Raw genomic sequence first — 22,092 nt, 5'->3', positions numbered from 1 at the left:
ATCACAAGTGGGTAATGTGAAAATTAAGAAACAGAAACCTTATTTATTTATTTTTGTGGATACAATTTTAAAAACTGAAGTACATTTTACAATATATTATAAATATTATAATTTACAATATTATATTAGTTTTAGGTGTGCAACATAGTGATTCAATATTTTTATGGATTATACCCCTTTTAAAGTTATTATAAAATATTGGTTATATTCCCTATGTTGTACAATATATCCTTGTAGCTTACTTATTTTATGCATAGTATTTTGTTCCTCTCGATCCCCTACTTTCCCTTTTCTCTCTCCTGACTGGTAACCACTAGTTGGTTCTCTATATCTATGAGTCAGTTTCAATTTTGTTATATTTATTCTTTTATTTTTTAGATTCCGCATATAAGTGATAACATACAGTATTTGTCTTTCTCTGTCTGACTTACTTTACTAAGAATAATACTCTCCATCCATGTTTTTTCAAGTGGCAAAATTTCATTCTTTTTTATGGCTGAGTACTATTCCATTGTATGTACATAGCACATCGTCTTTACCCATTCATCTGTTGATGGACACTTTGGTTGCTTCCATATCTTGGCTATTATAAATAATGCTGCTATGAACATTGTGGTGTATGTATCTTTTCCAGTTAGTGTTTTTGTTTCACAGAAGCCTTATTTAAAATGTAGGCAGGAGGCCAGAAGGGGGAGCTGTCATGCCCTACCACTCCACCTCATTTGCAGACCCAACAGGAAGAGATATATCTTGCATCTCCAACAGAAAGAAGGTTACTACTTTACTGCTCAGCAGGATGAAGGAAGAATTTCCCTTGCCTGTCAAGACCCCAGCCAATGAGAGACTGTCACATCTCAGCCACTGAAAAGCCACTACACTTCAAACTCTCAGTGTCCTCCAATGGACTTATAATAACCCTTCCCAACTCCCCTTTCTCCTCTGTAAAGAACGTTCCTCTCCTTTGTTCTCCAGACTTGCCTGTGGTTCGCCATAGATTGCATGTTCCGAATTGCAATTCTTTGCTGTTGCTGAATAAACCCATTTTGCTGGTTAAAATACCTGGCTGTTTTATTGTTTTAGGTCAATAGCAAGAATCCTGGGTCCAAAGGTAATGGATTGATTTTGAGTATAACCCTCTCATTGGCCATGAGGCTTTTCAGATGCACTCTTACAGTCACTTTCTTTACATAAATACCCCATCCACTGGCTTACTTTGTGATATGTAAACATTCCAAGTACTCTCCCAGCCAGAGCCTTTGCATTTCCAAATCTCACTGCCTGGAAGATTCTTCCCTCACTCCCATCATCACCTGAATGGCTTATTCCCATCCTTCTGGTATTAAAACCAGCTCCTAGAGGGTTTGCTTCCTTTCCTGAACGCTCTGCTCCCGGGGTCTTTGAGTCCCTACCCTGTTTGTTTTTTCCTCAAAGCACTTCTCATGCTCTGAAATCAAAATCTTTGTTTGTATATTTGTTTATACTTATTGTCAGCCTCTCCTACTTCAACTCCCTGCCCCCCATTTATAATGCAAACTCTAAGCCTGTAGAGACCCTGTCTATTTTGTTCTATTGCTTCTTCCTGGAGTCTAGAACAGTCTCTAACACCTAGTAGGTTCTCATTAAATAGTGGTTGAATAAATGAATGGATTACTATGTTTCAAACTGAATTATAGCATTGTAATTTCCTGAGAGTTAAAACCACTTCAATATTTTATATCATTTCACTTTCACTCAAAAAGAATGATGTTTTCAGTTAATAACTTTACAATTAAAGAGCTCATTCCTAATAATAATAATTTTAGAAAATATTTAAGTTTCAGAAGATGTAACAACACATTGCAGTAATGGAAAAGGTGAGCTTTTAATTTCACATTTTTCATAGAAAATATTTTATATTATTAATATTTTTGAAAATTTGCATGAACATATGGGCAAGACAAAGGAGAAGGAGTTTCATGATTGTATCTGTTGTTTACTCCCCCTCCCTTGATTCTAGGAGTCTGTAATTTGCATTAGGTTTTGCAACAGCAGATAAAGGCATCCTCTGACCTTTGGGTCGCTTAAGCATTTAGACACCTGATGGCAATCTTTCACTAAATTTGGTATAGCAACAGTCATTCTGGCATGTTGGAGAGAATTTGTTTTTCTTCAGCAATCTTCGTACCAAATTTCTGAAAATGTTTCCCAGTGACAGACAATACTGAGAGCTTAATGTTTTTTCTAGATGAGAATGGTGGCTTTCATCGAGAGAAAATGATGTGGGTGGATGAGCTCAATGAAAAGTAAAGAAAAGAGAAAGGGAAAATGAAGTTTATGTATGGTTCAGATACATTTACAGACTTGGGCAGCCTACAGAGAGAGAGCAGGATGCAATGCTAATAGGCAGGAAACAAGTTCCGTGAGATTTATGTTGTGTTAAAATGCAGTATAATCAAGTGAGCCAGTGTTTCCTCCCTCCTTCCTCCTTCCTTGGTTTCTACCCACAGCTTTCCACTTGCCTTAGGCTGGGAATAAAAGGTACAGTTTTGGTAAAAGGGTGGATGTTTCTCTCCAGCAAGAATGAAAAGGGCAGAATTGAATAGGGTCACTTTCTCTAGTCTCCTTACTTGTTCATTGGGTCAACATTTTCTGTGACCTTAATGAGTAATAATATTAGTTAAGGGCTACCTTTAATCAAGCACCAGCAATGTGCCTCAATTGCCTTTGTCTTCATGTAATGAAGAAACTAAGCCAGAGAGTATTTAGTAACTCTCCCAAGTCGTTCTGGCAGAGGATGGATTTGACTCTGAGACCTAGGCACTCACCACTGAACAAACAGCCTTCCTCTGTGCTTAGTACATGCTGATCCCATCCACTCCCACAGCACGACATGTCATCTTCTTGCTGACCACTCCCTGCTGAGTCCTCCTGTCTCAGTCTCTCTTCTGAACAAGACCTACATACTCAGTTGCCTAAAGCCATCTCCACCCAGGTATCTCACAGGCATCCCAAATTTACTCAGGACCAAACTCTGCTTCACTTCAAGTCGTCTCATTTTAAGAAATAATGCCTAATGCCCTGTATACCCAGTCTTCATTCCAAATCCTCAGGAGTCATCTTTGACACTCCCGCCCCCAACATTAACATGTAAACCATCACAAAGTCCTGTCCCTTTTGCCTCTAAGATATATTACCAATCTGACCCCATATTTTAGTCTCCACCAGCTTGGACTAAGCCACAATCACCTGGACCAAGACAATATACTCTTTTTTAATTCTTCATTTTCATTGTGAAATATAGCATACACACATTCTATTTTATATAATAGAAGAACTTAGAGGACTTAAATGTATTGTTTAAAAGATAATAATAAAATGACGTCCCTGTATCCATCAACGAGTTTAAGGTTTAGGAATCACCAACATCTTTGAAGATGTTGATTGCATGCGCCCCTGCCTCCCGAGAAAACCTCTATCCTGCATTTTGTTAATGATCCCCTTTTTTTCTTTACAGTTCTGCCACATATATATGTATCTTTACAATATATTATACAGTCATCCCTTTCTATTGGCAGGGTATTTGTTCCAGGACCTGCTATAGTTACCAAAATCTGTGGAGGCTCAAGTCCCATAGTCTGCCTTCCCTATTCAGGGATTTTGCATCCAGGGTTTCAGCCAACCGTAAACATAGTAGTATGTTTTGAAAAAAATCCTCGTGTATGTGGACTCACACAATTTAAACCCATGGTGTTCAAAGGTCAACTGTGTTATAAGGTTGGCCCTCCCTATTAGCTATTGTACATTCGTAGATTCAATCAACCACAAATTGTATAGTGCTATGCTTACAATCCCTTCCAGGTTGGTTGAACCCTCAGATGCAGAATCAACAGATACGGAGAGAGGAGGACAGACTGTGGGACTTAAGCATCCCTGGATTTAGATATCCAAGGCACGTCTTGGAACCAATCCTCAGTGGATACCAAGAATTGGCTCTATTACAGTTTTGCTGGGTTTTGAAATGTAAACAAATGGAGTTATAACATGTTTTATTGCTACTTGTTCTTTTCATCTAAAGTTGTGACAGTCTCTCACTGGCTGGGGTGTTGCTAAGGAAGAAGAAATTCTTCCTTCCTCCTGCTAAGTAATAACCTTTTTTTTGTTGGAGATGCAAAATATATCTCCTCCTATTGGGTCTGCAATTGAGGTGGAGTGGTAGGGCATGACAACTCTCTTTTCTGGCCTCCTGCCTCCATTTTAAATAAGATTTTGATTAAACAAAAACACTAATTGGAAAAGATACATACGCCCCAATGTTCATAGAAGCATTATTTACAATAGCCAAGATATGGAAGCAACCTAAGTGTCCAACAACAGATGAATGGATAAAAAAGATGTGATACACACACACACACACACACACACACCACACACACTGGAATATTACTCAGTGGTAAAAAAAAAGAATGAAATTTTGCCATTTGCAGCAACATGGATAGACCCAGAGGTTATTTTGCTTAGTGAAATAAGTTAGATAGAGAAAGACAAATACTGTATATTATTACTTATATGTGGAATCTAAAAAATAAAAGAATGAATATAATAGTAACACACTCATAGATATAGAGAACAAACTAGATCAGAATAACTGAGAATGATGCTTACTTTCTTTTTCTTTCTCAATCCCAACGTTCATCTGGTTCTATTGATTTCACCTGTGTCCCACAGAGTTTTTTTTTTTTAAAAAGCAACTAGAGATGTGGATGGACCTAGAGTCTGTCATACAGAGTGAAATAAGTCAGAATGAGAAAAACAAACATCGTATATTAACGCATATATGTGGAATCTAGAAAAATGGTACAGATGAACCTACTTCCAGGGCAGGAATAGAGATTCAGATGTAGAGAACGGACATGTGGACACGGAGGGTGGGGGGAAGGGAAGGTGGGACGAATTGGGAGATTAGGATTGACATATATACAGTACCATGTGTAAAATGGATACCTAGTGGGAACCTGCTGTATAGCACAAGGAGCTCAGCTCAGTGCTCTGTGATGACCTAGATGGGTAGGATTAGCGGTGGATGTGGCAGAAAGATCCAAGAGGGAGGGGATATGGGGATATATGTATACGTATAGCCTATTCACTTCATTGTACAGCAGAAGCTAACACAACATTGTAAAGCAATTATACTCCAATAAAAAAAAGCAACTCTAAGAACTGAAATCTCCTGATTCTTAGACGTTTAATTTCCATCTCACCGTAACATGATTTTTTTCTCCCCAATGTTGTGTTGTCCAGAACATCAAAAGGTCATTGTTCAGTGCTGAACAAGTCCTGGTTGCTTTGCAGGTTAACAAAATAGTTCTGTGTCCTTGAAACTAGAAGACGGAAGAAAAATATGAGGGAAGGTTAAACATTTTCTGCAGGGTAAGGATCTTACCCGTGACTGATCATACTTCATTGACTATTTTACCTTGTATCAGTCATTATCCTAAGGGGACAACAGATAAATAGGAATACTTTATAGGTAATACTGAGGTCGTTCAATGTTTCAAGCATAGTTGTTTGGATTTTCTGTACCTCATTCAGTTCTTATAACGACTCCATGATATAGGTACTACTATTATCCCCATTTTACACGAGGCAAATGAGGCATAGGAAGGTTAAGAAATTTGCCTGGGGGACCTCCCAGGCAGTCCAGTGGTTAAGATTCTGCGCTTCAGGGGCTTCCCTGGTCACGAAGTGGTTGAGAGTCCACCTGCCAATGCAGGGGACATGGGTTCGTGCCCTGGTCCGGGAAGATCTGACATGCCGCGGAGCGGCTGGGCTGGTGAGCCATGGCCGCTGAGCCTGTGCATCTGGAGCCTGTGCTCTGCAACGGGAGAGGCCACAACAGTGAGAGGCCCGCGTACCGCAAAAAAAAAAAAAAAAAAGATTCTGAGCTTCAACTGCAGGGGGCGCGGGTTCAATCGCTGGTTGGGGGGAACTAAGTTCCCACAGGCTGTGAGGCCAAAAAAAAAAAAAAAGAAAAAAAAAAAGAAAAGAAAAGAAAAAGAAATCTGCCCAAAATCTCATAGGAAGTGAAGGAACTCAGGTATTAAACCAGGAAGTTTGTATTTAAAGCCCATGATTTCAATCATGACACTTTGGAGCTCTCAACTGGAATAAAATATAATCCCTTTTTATGAGGATTTTATGGTTGGTGTGGAAGAGAGATACATAAATATATGACAATATGGTAAGCTGTGATTCATTCAAGATATGATTGAATTGAAGATATGATAAGATATGATTCATTCAACATACCTTTCTGATGACTGCTATGTAGTGAATATTTTGTAATGTGCTTTCATTTACATAGTATAGAGCAAAGAATATGAACTCAGAAGTTAGAGAGTTTGGGGAGAGTTATTTAATGCCTCAGAACAGTTTCCTCATAAGTAAAACATGGATACCAATACCTATTTCAAAGTTTTACTATTAGTGTTAAATATGTTAACATATATCAAATAGTCAGCACATAATAGGCCAACATGAAAACTTTTATGAGTTGTGGGAGTACTAATAAATAGGAAAGAGCTATGTATAATGAATCAGATGAGCATTAAGGTGGAAACTATTAGCTTCGTCTGGGGGATAGGGGGATTCCCCACAGCTGATGAGCTGAGACTTGAAAGATGCACTTAATTTATTTCTCTGTTTCTCCTTTCAACATCCAGATTTTTCTCTGGGGAACCACTCTTTCCTCAAGGTATCTATGTTCCATCCCATGTAGACCTTGTTGCTGCTGATATTCATCCTGTAACCCCAAGATGAACCTCCCAGGTACTGAAATAGATACTGTAGAAGACAGAGAAAAGGGATGGCAAGATATGAACACTTGATAATGCCGATGAGTCATTGGTTAAACCAACTTTGAATCCTGTCCACCTCTTGGTTTTCCAATCTGTGAGCTGATATATATGCTTCATTATTGAAGCCTGTTTGAGCTGAGTTTTCTGTTACTTGCAACTGATTTATCCTAACTGCAGGGAATTCTAGATAGGAGGGCTACATGTGCAAAGGTTCACAGAGAAGAGGGCATGATGGGTTTGGAAATGTTACATTAAGAAATGAGGCCAGAAAGTGGATGTCAGCTTTTCAAGACATTGACTTCCAGTTTAATGAGTTTGGACTCTAGCCTGTAGGCAGTGGGGAGCAACAGTTTCTGAGCAGAGAAGTGACACGATCAGATTTGCATTTTAGAAATATGACTCTGGCTATGAAGTTGAGTTTGGATAAGAGTAGGGAAGGCTGAAAGTAGAGAAAAGAGTTAGGCAATAACAGCAATGTCAAGACAATGGTAGTGGGGATACTGAGGAAAGAACCAGGTATCATTTTCTTTCTACACCCACCTTATTATTACATACTTACTTTCATGGATTCTCTTTGGCTTTTATTTATAAGTTCCAGATACCTCACCAGTTACAGCTGCATAGTGGTAGACAGGGGACTCTGCTCTCCAGGTGCACTGAAGAGCCTTCAAAATCCAAGACATGAGGCATAGGAGCTTTCTAATTTTTAATATTTCCTTGCTTTCCTTAGTTCTACATCATGGTGATGCTCTTCAGCTACACAGTTTTAAGGTCTGTGATCATCACAGACCAAAGTTCAGGAACACAAATTAAATATCTTTCTGAATGCATAATTAAGTTCCCTTGTTTCTTCCCTTTCAGGCAGGAGATGCCCCAGCAGCAAGTACCAAAATATTGTCATAAAATTCATGTTTATTGCCTCTTTTTCCTATATCAGAAAATCTCCAACTAGTTATCATGGAGTTAATTTTTGCTCCCACTCTCCTGAAATCTTTGCAATAGAAGAATGTTGCAATTGTATGGGGGCAGAGATGCATAAACAGTTGGGAGCTTGGTTTTAAGTGTATACATTTAAAAAAGCAGGACTTCGTATCTAGTCTCTCTGGCACTATGCTTTCATTTGCTTCATGCAGTTTGGTGCAAGTTTGAATAGTCAATTAAACATCTGTTAATAGGACCAGGGAAGAGTTATAACTCCATGGTTCCATGAGTAATACCTTCTATGTTATGCTAGTCTTCTGCTGAACTACAAAGTCATATCCAGAATCACATTGGGGGACTTCTAGGGATTTAGGCCAGGAAAATCCTTTTCCAATCTCCTACTGTCAGCACCATCATCACCACCATGAATTAAACCCTTTCCTATTCCTCACCATGGATAGATGGGAAAATGATATCATTAAAAATTTTAAATTATAAGTACTGGAAATAACCTGAGAAATTATCTACTCTAGAATTATTAGTTAACCAGTTGAGTTGTTTTGGCTAAGGTTAAAGGTACTAGAAATCATACCCCAAAGAGTGGGGCTAGAATCCATCATGCAGGACTTGCCACAAAGGGGATGACTCAGTTCCTCATTTGTAAGATAGAAATGATTATAATACATACCTTTAATGGCTGTTAGAGGATTAAATAAATTAATATATTTAAAGCACTTCAAATGCAGCTGGCATATATTAAATACCAAATTAAGCTATTATGACATGGTTGTTTGGAGACTCTAGTTTGCTGTCAAGTTCCAGCAAGAATGGGCTTGCTGGCTGAATGATCAGTTTGGTAAAACAAAGGCAAGTTTGCTGCATTGAGCCACAGGCACTTAAGAGTTTGTGAGGGTAAAGGAAGAATTAATATTTTATATGAATCCATGTGGCTACACACAAGAGACATCTGCAAGGAACCGTCTTAAGTCTCGTCCAAAAGCGATGAGCAGATCTAAGCAGAGAGAAGCTGGAGATGCTACAGGATTCCTAGGATCTGAGAAAAGGAGTAAGAGTCAGCTAAAACAGAAACACATTCACCCCATCTATGGAACTGCAGGTGAGATCCTCAGTGGTGGAAGGACACCAAATGACTCTTGAGAGCTTCATAAGAGAGTCAGTTGTCAACAGCTAACAACTTCAGAAAGAGTCAATGACAAGTCAACTTGATAGTGTCAGCTAATAAGAAATGTCCTTCTCCCTTTACTTTCTTCTCTTACGTCCCTAAATGTTGGATTTGGGGGGAAGCCATCAAAAACCCTGTATGGCAAATTGGGGAAGAGGGAAAAATACTGCGAAAGGGAAAAGTCTGAGGCAGAGGTGAGGGAGAAGCTTTAATTTTAATTGAAGATATACTGTTTAATTGAAGATGTACATGGAACTACACATTTTAATTACTGAACTGAGAGAGTGTTTTGTTACATAAAATGAATAAAACTAATTATAAACTGAAGGATGACCAAAAAAAAAAAAGTCATGAATCCTACAGAGGTTCCTGGCAGGACTAGAACCATGAGAGTGGGTTTAAAAGGGCAATGAGAGACAAAGCAAGGTTGTTTGGTGATTGAATACATAAATTTTGCCAGTTCAACATAATGGCTGCACAATTAGAAAATATTTATTGAATGCTACTATATGCCAGGCATTACTCTGGTGCTCAGGATATAGCAGTGAACAAAGACAAATCTCTACTATCTCGGGAATTAGATTCTACAGGGGAAAGTGGATGACAAAGCAATAAAGAAATGATGACATAAATAATCATTCTGTAATAATCAGGTCCTTGGTGGGACAACATGGGAATAAGAGAAAAGGAGTGAGGAGAGTGATAGTAGGAGCATAAGAAGTTCCCTTCTGATACTTCTATTTTCTCAGTGCACTTGGAAGTGACATCATTGTGGGGAATAAAGACGAGGAAGGAGGCATTGAAATTTTAAAGAGAAGGTATAAAATTGTCACCTAGAATCATGGGAGAGAAAACCGAATTGGGACCTGTCAGGCAGCTTTAAGGACCCTCTTGAGAGCCATGGTAATGATTGTAAGTGACATGAGTGAGCATTTGTGTATGTTTTTCTCCAGCTAAGTTCAATTACCCTGGTGTAGGCACAGAGAAAGTGGGGGATTACATTTATTCAAGATTGGGGCTTGGCCCGGGAATCATGATGGAGGAAGGTAGGGAAAGGGACTTGAGCTTGTTTGCAAAGAACCATGGAATTTAAGTTGGGGGACAGTGGGGAAATGAGGACAAAAGAAGAATGAGTGCTGGGATGGACAGTCTACTGGTTCCTGTGGGAGTTGTTAATTATTTGAGTCATGACATAAGAGTGAGTAAGCTGCACAGAGAGAATGTGTGGTATGAGAAGAGGATACTTGAAATGGAAACTATGGTGATGACTAACTTCAGGAAATAGCCTGAGGATTGGATGGCTGAAGTTGAGTAGACAATAGCATGGAGAGGGGAGGTCAAAAAACATCTAACCAAGAGGCTAGAGTAATAAAAGAACTGTCTAAATGGATATGGAAAGTCACCAAGAGTCATGACAGGAAGAATACTGGAGACTAATCATGAGTCAGGTACTGAAATTGTTAAGGAGGAGTGACTAAGAGCTAGTGATTAAGAAGTGATTAAGAAGGTGGGTGGCAGTGGTAGCATTGTCCAACTGAGCTAAGTTCAAACCTGGGCATTTCAGTGAGATGAAGAGACAATGTTCTAGAAATGGCTAGGAGGTACAAAGACAGCAGCCTGCCCCTAGGTTCAATTGCATAAGGAGTATGGGAGAGAAAGGAACAAGTACTTAAGAGTGCTATGAGGGGACTTCCCTGGTAGCACAGTGGTTGTGAGTCCGCCTGCTGATGCAGGAGACGCAGAGTTGTGCCCCGGTCTGGGAAGATCCCACATGCTGCGGAGTGGCTGGGCCCATGAGCCATGGTCACTGAGCCTACGCGTCCGGAGCCTGTGCTCCGCAACGGGGGAGGCCACAACAATGAGAGGGCCAGGTACAGCAAAAAAAAAAAAAAAAGAGTGTTATGAGGGAGCTGGGGTCTTCAGCAAAGAGCAAGATTTCAGTTAGAGTAAGTAAGAGAAGCAGAAAGGAATTCAGATAAAAGGAAGGGTTTGCTGACAATGGGCCATGAATTCTAGAAGGCTCATGGGGAGGAGTGGTAGATGGAGTCACATAGAAGATATGAAGAATTATAGGGTGGTGAAAGATGACCTGGGAGATGGGGGCATCTGGTGTGGACTGACATAAATACAGATGCAGGGTAAGATCAGTTCATCCAGATGTCCTGGTTTAGGCCAATTTGGGCAGTGAGGATGCTGGGCAGGAAGGAGTGGAGGTCTTGCTTAGAGAACTCACTGCTCTGGGTAGTGCCAAGGTCAAAAAGAACGTGATGATTTAGTCACGTTGGGCTGGACTAGTTGTAGTAGACCCTACTCATCTGAGGCAAGTGTTTCATCATATATATACATGCCCAGATCTAATTAATCAGAATAGCTGCCTGGAGGCTCAGTGTGAGAAAGGGCTGAGATGGATTAATGAGCTCAACCATGGACACCTGAGAGAGAACTGGTTTACGAGCTGTAAGTGGGTGACCTTTCATTGTTCCGTTTTAAAACACAGAGATACAGGGGCTTCCCTGGTGGCGCAGTGGTTGAGTGTCCGCCTGCCGACGCAGGGGACACGGGTTCGTGCCCTGGTCCATGAGGATCCCACATGACGTGGAGCGGCTGGGCCCGTGAGCCATGGCTGCTGAGCCTGCGTGTCCAGAGCCTGTGCTCTGCAACGGGAGAGGCCACAGCAGTGAAAACACACAGAGATACAGAAAGGTAAGTGGTTTGCTCAAAATCACAGCTGTTTAATGAGAGAATCAGAACCATTCCACCAGAAATACATGAAAATTCTTCTGAGGTAGCTCTCATCATCAAATATATCTTATTTTGTATTTTTGTTCAGTTGATGAAGATTCGTTGTGTAGATACAGTGTCTTGGGTTTGCCACCAGCTACCTGTGTAACTATGGGCAATTTATTTGCTGTGTCAGTTTGGGCTCTCTAACAAGTGAACACCAAATGGGATTAGATGTGCCAAAGATTCACTGGGGGGAAGTGTCTGTCATGGATAAGCGATGAGGAGCAGGAGTAGGTGGAGGAGTGAAGGACACATCTGATGTGTTAAAGAACAGAGAGAAGGGCTTCCCTGGTGGCGCAGTGGTTGAAAGTCCGCCTGCCGATACAGGGGACATGGGTTCGTGTCCTGGTCCGGGAAGATCCCACATGCCATGGAGCGGCTGGGCCCTTGAGCCATGGCCGCTGAGCCTGCGCGTCTGGAGCCTGTGCTCCTCAACGGGAGAGGCCACAACAGTGAGAGGCCCGCGTACCGAAAAAAAAAGAAGAGAGGGAAGTAAAAGTGAGTGGAAGGAACCTCAGCTTGCAGCTCAACTGTAAGCAAAGCTCGCCTGTGAGGGGGGTCCTGCATTGGGCAGCACTGGTGTAGCTCCAGTACCCCTGCTGTGCCTCATCATTGACTGGGAACAACCTACAGAGAGCATGGAGTTGGGGCATAAACACTGTGGTAACTGGAGGCTGTCAGCCAACCACCTCCCTTGCAGCAAGTCCTCTTAGAGCAAGAGCTGAGTGGAGTACCTCCATGGCCACCACACACTCTGTCTTATTTAAAAACTTTTATTATTTTTAAAATGGAGGTGAAATTCACATAACATGAAATTAACCATTTAAAATTATATACTTCAGGGGCATTTATTACGTGCACAACTTGCATACAACCATCAACTCTACCTAGTTCCAAACATTTTTATCACCCACAAATGAAACCTTGTACCCATTAAGCAGTTACTCCCCATTTTCCCCTGGCAACCACTAATGTACTTTCTATTGTTATGGATTTACTTATGATAGACATTTCATATAAATGGTGTAATAAAATATGTGATGTTTGTACCTGGTTTCTTTCACTTAGCACAATGTTTTTGAGGTTCATTCATATCGTATTCATGTGTATCAGTCCTTTGTTCCTTTTTGTGACTGAATAACATTCTGTTATGTGGCTACATCACACTTTGCTTATTCATTCATCCATTGACACACATTTGGGTTGTTCCACCTTTTGGCTATTGTGAATAATGCTGCTATAAACATTTGTGTAGGGATATTTGTTTGAATACCCATTTTCAAGCCATTTGGGTATATATACACCCAGGAGTGGAATTGCTAGGTCATATGGTGACTTTATGTTTAATGTTCTCAGGAACCACTAAATTGTATTTCATAGTTTATAAACCTCATTGTTCTCATCTGTAAAATGGGGTGTACAAAAGACTCCACCTCACAAGGTTGCTGACAGACTGAATGAGAAAATGCTCAGAGAACACTAGCACAATGGCAGGTACATGCCAGAAGTCAATGCCTCATAAATGGTGGCTATTATTTGTAAAGGATACAACATATTTACCCAAGAGACTTACTTCCAAAAAAAGATGTGAGACCTTCATTTTTTTTTCTTTCCTAAAGAGTGAAGGTGTGAAGCTGAGAATATTCTTTACTCTTAAAGAGAAACGAACAGTCATTCAACATGACTCACTGGGGTTTGTGAAAGTGAAGAGACCTCAGGATTAAAAGCATGATCACAGTCTGTGGCTAAGGGTTTCTATTAGGGATGAGTCTGTGGGCCCTTCTCTCACTGGAGACCACACTCTTTGAAAATGATTCCCTCCTAGCAGAGCCGTCCTTGAAATACCATTCTGGTTTGTCATGCTGGTCACTGCCTCTCACATCTCACCAAATTTGGGCAGGCCCTCACAGACTCTCATTTTGACACCTATTTTTTTAAGGAGGAAGAGGAAAGGAAATGTTAGGAGATTTAAAAAATCAGTCATCACTTAGGTCTCCAGGAAGGGAAAGAAAGAGAACAGAAGATTAACTTTTCCACAAGTGATCTGGGAAGAGCAGAGGGAGAGAGTCACTAGAGGTGAGATTTCTCAGTAACTGGGTGGATTACTGAGGAACATGGTCTAATTTTTTGTCTACAGGTATTTAAGATACTAAAAACAATACTGAAAGCATCTCCCTTGTTCCCCACATAAAATCTTTGCTTTCCTCACTGTGATTACTGATATCGTGATAGTGTAAGGGATGATCCCGCTGATGGACAGTTTTCCTTCCTACTTTTCTATTTTTGTTTGTTTTCTGATGTACTTGTTTGTATTCCAAGCAATGTTTGGCATTCAGAAGGAGCTCCGCGAATAGTGTTTGAATAAACTTTCCAGTGATGGCTGTCATTACCTCTTTTTGTCATCTCTGGTTACTTGAGACTGTTTAGAGTAGCAGTGGAATCCATGGGTTCCAGTATTGGACTAAGTGTGTTTGAATCCTGGCACTACCACTTAGGAATTCTGTGATTTGGAGGCACTTAAGGTACAAATGAAGATAATATTAGTCACTCTTTCTAGAGACTGATGTGAGGAATAAATGAGATACTTCATGTGACATGCTTGAAAAATGTCTAGCACATAATAAGTTAGGTTGGTGGATATTAGCAACTAGACTTATTGTCTGTTGGCCCTTCTGGCTTTGTTTTTTTATCCCTTCATGTCTTATGTCTCCCAGTAGAAATCTTAATTCTTGAAAATAAAGAGTGTGGTTTAGAAATATTCAATACCTACATAGCAACAGACACACATACATGTAAATCTGATTTGATCAATGGATCTAATGCTAAAAAAGTGCCATGAAAGTAGTTAAATCCAGATTTTTCATAAGCCAAAAATTTACCAAAAAAAAATATAGAGATAAAACAGGAAACATCTGGGCAAACAGAAGTAATGCTTCAGTAGAATGTAATCCCCATAAGGGTAGGGTCATGTTCTCCAGCACTAAGAATGGTGTCTGGTCCAGGTGAGGCATTTAATAAATTCTGATGGAATGGATAAATAACATAATTAGCACAAATAAATTCCAGAAATTCTGCTCATGTTCATTTCAAGTCTCACAAAACCTTAAGATATAATTGTCCCTATGTTAGTTAAGAATTGAGTTTGGCTGCAAGTTGGTGAGACCTGACTATAATGATGGCAACAACAAAGGCTTAATGTCATCAGGAGTCCAAGTGTCACTGACTAGCGTTTACGAGCTCATAGTTCAAGACCAAGAGTTCTGCAATCCTTTCTGCTTTTCCTAGTAGTCCTGAGGTGGTTGCTGCTGTCCAGCCATCACACCCTGTTATAAATGGAAAGGAAAAAGACCAAGAGCACTTTTCCCACCTAGGGCATCTCCCTTTAAAGAGATATCCTTGATAAGCTTGTCTTTAAGGACTTCTACTTACTTCCCATTGGCCACCACCATCTGCAAGCAAATGGGGAAGATATAGGGCTCCTCCTTTTCCTCTCATTCTTCTACTCCTTTTCTTACCCTTCTTTTTTCTCCTTTTCATCCTGTTCCTGTTCCTGTTCTTGTTCTTGGCCTCCTCCTCCCCCTCTTCCTCCATACCTGGGTACATCGTTGCCTCCAAAAACCATGGTTCTTTTGCTAGGAAGAAAGGAAGGAGACACTGGTTATGGGGCAGGTACTAGCAATCTCTGCCATGGTCTCCATTTTATAGGTGTAGGTAAGAAACAAAAAGTTCATCCTGTAGGCCTCCTTCTTATTCTTACTGTGGCTTTAAGGATTTTGTTTATCACATCACACAGTGATCCCTTTGGAGAACCCCAGAATAAAACCCTGTTGCTAGTGATTCACTGAGAAGTCAGTGGCTTATGGGAGCTGTATATTTTGCAAATGGTTGTGTGTCCCTCTTTACTTATCCTCATTGCTAAGAAGCTCTAGGAAGTGTAGAGGTCTATCTGACAACCATTAGGGAATATTCTACTCTTGCTTCATTTTTCTTTTCCCAAAGCTCCTTGCTATACTACATGTGTCTCTTTAAGGCACCTGCAGCTATTTTGAGGATTAAAAAAGGTGTAAGTGAATAATAACATACACATACATAAATATATCAATGCATAAAATGGAGGATCTGAGAGTTTGTATAATAAGCTTATGTTATAGACAGTTAGAGATGAGTCAGGAGTCCACTCTATCTCCCTAACTCCAAAATCTGGTCTTTTCCCTCTCCTGCAGCTGTTCTTAATCCTGGCTGCACATTGGAATCTGTTGGGAGCTTTACAAAACCTCATTGTTAAGGTCACAGACCAGGTGAGTTAAAAATCAGAATCTCTGGAGGTTGAACCTAGGCATCAGTATTTTAAAAAATCTCTCCAGATGATTTTAATGCACTTCTAAGGTTGAGGATCACTACTCTTCAACTTCACTTAAGCAAAATAAATGAAGTGTAGGTTTTCTAAAGAGAGTGTTTTTAAAAAAATTATTTTAACTTATCCCAGTGGTTTTCTCGTCTGCTTCATTTTCTCCTGGTGGGATCACCACTGGGTAAGACGGATGAAAACAGAGCTTCCTTCACCAAAGAAGAAGGTGGTGGTGGGGACCCTGGCTCCCATTCATCACCCCTCAGGCCGCGCATCCCTTGCAGATGGCCCTTGTGCCCACGCCTACCCCCAGGACCGTGACCGACTGACTTCAATACATCCCATGGAGTAGAATTTTAAACTATCCAACAGACAATCTGACCATCACAATAACATGCATGACTGGGAAAAGCCTTGGTCCTATTTGTGATTGTAGGGCCATCTTCTCTTCCTATGCAGGTAAGCTTCAATTTCCACCCCTTTACCTGTGGTTGTTCAGAAGACAAGTTTGCTAAAAAGAGCTCCAGGATCAATAGCAGAAACATACAAGTATTGTGAAGATTATGCTTTCTCTCAGCTCATGTGGCCTTGTGTGTGTGTGTGTGTGTGTGTGTGTGTATCCCCACAGCCCCAGGGGTGTAACTAATCATGTGGGCCCATAAAGCAGAGTGCTCAAACTCGAATGCCTACAGAGCCCAGGCCGAAAGCTCAGCTTCCACGTTTAGGTGAATCCCATGGAGAACAAGAGTGTATATATCCTTCCTAAAGGCATTTGTATTAAAAAAAAAAAAAAAGTCTAAGCTCTGCATTGACAAACAGACAGACAGACACATACACATATTTTCTGGGCATAAGTAATTTTGGTGATGTGCCTGTGAGGGGAAATTTATTTTATTTTACTTAACTTTAGATTGTAGCTATAGGGGCTGTGAAGTGCTTTGTTAGGTGGACCCAGCTAGTGAGCTTAGAGCAACATTGTATTTTCAGGGAAGAGTTAGTTTTGCAACTGTGCGATGAGTGTGGATGCATTTGTGTGGGACTGAATATATTGAGTACTGACCAAGGCTACCCCCTCCTAATGCAGAGTTGATCAGACAAGTGTGGGGCGGCAAGTTTACATAGGGGCCAAGGTATCTCCTAGAAGAGCAGATTGCAACTAGAATCTCTTTGATGGATCGAGATAGTCCAAACTGACTGGCAGAAAGGAGCCCCAAGGTCCTCAGAGAGACCACATTTTCCACAAAGAAAGAGGACGGGTGAGTGATGGAATCATCTGATGCCTAGGTGTTGCCATGTGACTGGCATGAGCCTGCATTTCACTGCCATTTGGAAGCAGAGCTGACCCACATCTTCAGATGAGTGCATCCCTCTAAACTGAAGCCTGTGGTGGAAGACAGCCTCCAGAGGAGACCCCCGGACTCACTGGTAATATAGGCACAGGGATATTTGAATAGTTGATTGGATGTGTGATGATATTTGTACCTTGAAATTGGGGAGGCAGGGCACAGGGGTGTCAGAATAAAGATTCTTAATGAAACGTGCTCCCTTTTGACAAACCTTGTCACAGGTACCGTAGGAACTGTGAAGATGATTTGAGTCCCCCATCATCCCTGAACTTGAAGCTCAGTCATGTGAAGAAGGGGATGAGGTTGGAGTTGATGGCATGGTGGTGTGTGGGTCGAGTTTAGCAGGGCAGATCAAATAAATTCTAAAACTACAACTCAAAGCAGAATGAAAACTGCCACAGAGTCACATTCATGACAAGCCACGGTGTCAAGCCAGCATTAAAAAGAGCCTAAAAACGTTTCATAATGGAAACCTGGCAGGGAGGGCTGCAGAGTTAAGGAGATAAGAAGAGGCATGGAGCAATCCCAGTGGATAGTGTAGAAGCGAGTCAGTAAGGAGTGACTGTCTGAGGTGTTGGTAAATCACACCTGATATATTCCTTCCTGAGTTTGGAGCCAACGGAGAAGGAAATGCAGGAGTTAGAATCTGAATCAGCTTTGTGACTGATAAAGCTGATTGGTGGTGCAGCTTGGGTGTCTGTACCTCAACTGAATTCCTAAGACTTGCTTTTACTGAATTACAGTCACCCACTGGGTGGAAGGCAAAGGGGGCAGTTGCTGTCTTGCTCTGCCTCACCAGGATCTGGTTTCTTGCAGAAGTGCATCTTAAAAATAAACAGTTCTGAAAAACAGAGGACAGAAAGGACTAAGCCACACTTGCCTAGTGTCTGCCTAATTTATGAATCCCCTGTCTGTCCTTCTTCTGAAGGATCCATAAGAACAGGAAAGAGAGACCAGCATTTTCGCCTTAATTGAATTTTTCTCATGAGAATACAAGGACAGGAGGATGGAGATTCTCTTCCGAACCTTTTACAGATTTCTTACCCCAAAACAAAGGAGCATCAGACTTTCATTACTTAATTGTACTCAAAGGTTCTCTTTCTCTCTCTCTCTCTTTCACTAAAGTGGACCTTTGCCATTTATCTGTGGTCCCTCATGGTGTCTTTTAAAATCTTCAGTTTCTACAACGACAGTATTGAATAAGTTACTTGGTTTCTCTTAAATTCCATGTCTGTAGATGTTCTGGAATCTTTAGAAGCACAAGGCAAGTTATACGCCTTTTCAGCTCACACCAAAGTTTTATCTCAAAGAAACAAAGGTTTTATCACTCACTAGAGTAACTATGTGCACAAGATGAATAGAGAACAGTGAACCTGTATTGAGTTGCTGATGTTGGGCAGTTAGCTAGACTCACCCACCAAATAAACAACTAAACCTGACAATACAAATTTGTGTAAAAAGTGCCTTCATCTCATTCCTAAATATGTGAAACCTCAGTGAAGTCTAAGAATTCCCAAAGCCCATGCTCTAGCATTTATCTCCATGTGTTATAAATGAGTGTTTGTGTCTCTTCCTTCATACCCATACCTTGAGTCCCATGTCTTTTTTAAAAAAAGAATTAAGTCCCCAAAACAATGCACTTAAAAATATTTGTCATACAGATGGCCAACAGGCACATGAAAAAATGCTCGCCATCACTAATTATTAAGAGAAATGCAAATCAAAACTATAATGAGGTACCACCTCACACTGGTCAGAATGTCCATCATTAAAGAGTCTACAAATAACAAATGCTGGAGAAGGTGTGGAGAAAAGGGAACATTACTACACTGTTGGCAGGAATGTAAATTGGTGCAGCCACTATGGAAAACAGTGTTGAGGTCCCTCAAAAAACTAAAAACAGAGCTACCATATGATCCTGCAATCTCACTCCTGGGCATATATCCAGAGAAAACTATAATTCAAAAAGACACATGCACCCCTATGTTCATAGCAGCACTAAAGACATGGAAACAACCTAAATGTCCATTGACAGATGAATGGATAAAGAAGATGTGGTATACATATATACAATGGAATACTTCTCAGCCATAAGAAGAAAACAATGAAATACTGCCATTTACAGCAACATGAATCGACTCAGAGATCATCATACTAAGGGAAGTAAGTCAGAAAGAGAAAGACAAATACCATATGATATCACTTACATGTGGAATCTAAAATATGACACAAATGAACTTATCTACAAAAAAGAAAGAGATTCACAGACATAGAGAACACACCTGTGGTTGCCAAGGGGTAGGGAGGGATGGATTGGGAGTTTGAGTTTAGCAGATGCAAACCACTATATACAGAATGGATAAACAACAAGGTCCTATGGTATAGCACAGGTAACTATATTCAATATCCTGTGATAAACCATAATGGAAAGGAAAAGAATATTTGTCAAATGGATGAATGGAGTCACTTCTCAGAGCAGCATAGTATTTATCTTGTGCTCATCTCACATAACAATTCTTGGACTAGGTCATTTATGGAGGTGCCCACATGCCAGAGCAACATCCTGACTCTAGGCAGTGTGCATTTATTGTCTGTCTGCAGGGTATGGAGTGAGCACATGTGAGTTCATGGACAGTGACAGTCCTATCATCTGTGTTTTCAAGTATAAATGAAGTTTGCCACATTGTATTTATTGTCTGTTAACATGACTGGGCTATTGAGTTCCTGTAGTGATTTTATCACTCAAGAGCCCTAAACTTCTGAAGAGTCCTGAGCTGTTATTATGCAGAGAATCAGAAAGCGTTGTGATAGAAAAAAATATGTCTTATGGTTTTCCTTGTCAGGATCTTAGAAAAAACTAAACTCATTCTGTATGGATCTCCACTGAATCCTCTCATTCTTTCAGGGTAGATCTGGCTAGAATTGGTCTGAGGCCTGGGACTGAGAAAGATTGTCTTGTTGAGTATTGGGGGTTGCCAGAACCTCTGTTAGGAAATTAAGGGTCTATATTATTTCCTAGGGCTGCTCTAAGTGGGTGGCTTACAACAATAGGAATTTATTATCTCATAGTTCTGTAAGTCAGAAGTCTAAAATCAAGGTGTTGGCAGGTTTGGTTCCTCCTGGAAATGCTGAGGGAGGATTTGTTCAGTGCTTTTCTCCTACCTTCTGATGATTGCTGGAAATCTTGGCATTGCTTGACATGTAGACATACCGTTGCAATCTTTGCCTCCATTGTTAAACAGAGCTCTCCCTGAGTGTTAGTGCCCAAATTTCTCTCTTCTTACAAGGACATCAGTCACTGGATTAGGGCCCACCCTAACCCAGTATGACCTCACCTTTACTTGATTTCATGGGCAAAAAACTTGTTTCCAAATCAGGTCACATTCTGAGGTTCTGACTGGGATATGAATATTTGGAGGACACTATTCAACCCAGGATAGAGCCTGAGAAGCTAAAAGAGAATTCCACCAATTCCGCATTCTAACAGTGGGGTCCAGGGTCAGGGCACTGGCCCTGTGATAAAGGAGCAGGAAGCCAAAGCCAAGGAGAAGAGAGTAAGTACAGGCACTTCCATACAAAGGAGTGGGCGTGGGGGGCAGATCCTGTGATTATCTTGAACAGCAGCTGTCCTGTACTCTTAGCTTTAGTAAATCTCTTAGGTCCCCTCTAGCCTTCATGCTGTTCTTGGACTCTATTGCTCTGACACAGCAGTAAAACTGAGCATCTTTTTATTTCCCAGAAAAGTTCACTTACCTAAGATTATGAGTGATCAGTGTAGACCCTACTGAAGATTTCATAGAGGAGGGCTATATACTATGTACCCACCAGTAAACAATTTACAATTCACAGCTCAGATTTTTCCCCCCTAAAACATTGCTATTGACAGTTTTTCTCTCTTGCCTTCTCATCTCAGTCCAGAGTCTATCTGGAATTCTCCTTCTGCTATTCATAGCAATTGAGTTCTCCCTCTGTCTCCCACTTATTCATCTAAATACTCTCTAGAAAAAAATCTCTGCTTTTATCATTATCTAACCTTTTCAGAAGGCAATCTGGATTAGCCAAAGCAAATACTGTTCTTCTTTGTTGTGCCCCTAAACTAGAGAGTAAGTTACTTTGATGGAAAAAAAAAATTTGTTCATCTTGGTGTCCTTTACAGTACTTAGCATGGTATTGCTCACATATTAGGTCCTTAATAACTACTGTCTAATAATGACACTATTGATGCATAAGTTTGTACTTTTATCTTTCTGTTAGATCTTTGCTGTGGTGTGTATAGGCATCACCTCTGTTGTCTTTTTGAAGTGTCAAATTTATAAAGATGTTGGGAAGCAGAGACATAATTTTTAAAAAGTCACTTTTTCCCCCTCATGAACAAGTTTCTAAATATATTTGTATTTGTTCTAAGAGTGAGTCATCCTATCCAAAAATATTTATTAAATGACAACTTGGGTGAACATTAGAAAATTCAAAGAAATATGAGATGTAATTTCTTTCTTGCACAAGCTTACATTCTAATGATGATTATTTTTGTGCATGTAGGAGGAATATAAATCCTTGTGATTTGCTATGATAGACCTGGCATTCAAATTCTCAATCTACCACTAAATTGTTACTTCACTTTGAACATATTTTAACATGTCTGAGACTCATTTCTTTATCTAGAAAGTGGGAATGAAA

The 22,092-nt window shown here is 40.4% G+C and overlaps 1 long non-coding RNA gene across 1 annotated transcript; it reads left to right on the top strand.

The window, feature by feature from the left end:
• The first annotated feature begins 13,713 nt into the window (after nt 1-13,713).
• Nucleotides 13,714-17,631, top strand: LOC308624579. Its single transcript, XR_014016984.1, has 4 exons — nt 13,714-13,797; nt 15,945-16,019; nt 16,354-16,528; nt 17,354-17,631. It is a non-coding gene; the product is annotated as an uncharacterized lncRNA (long non-coding RNA).
• Nucleotides 17,632-22,092: the final 4,461 nt, after the last annotated feature.

The sequence above is a fragment of the Mesoplodon bidens genome (genome assembly GCF_964165515.1).
Source record: "Mesoplodon bidens genome assembly, chromosome: 1".
Taxonomy (NCBI): Eukaryota; Metazoa; Chordata; class Mammalia; order Artiodactyla; family Ziphiidae; genus Mesoplodon; species Mesoplodon bidens.
This window is presented reverse-complemented; position numbering and strand designations above follow the sequence as displayed.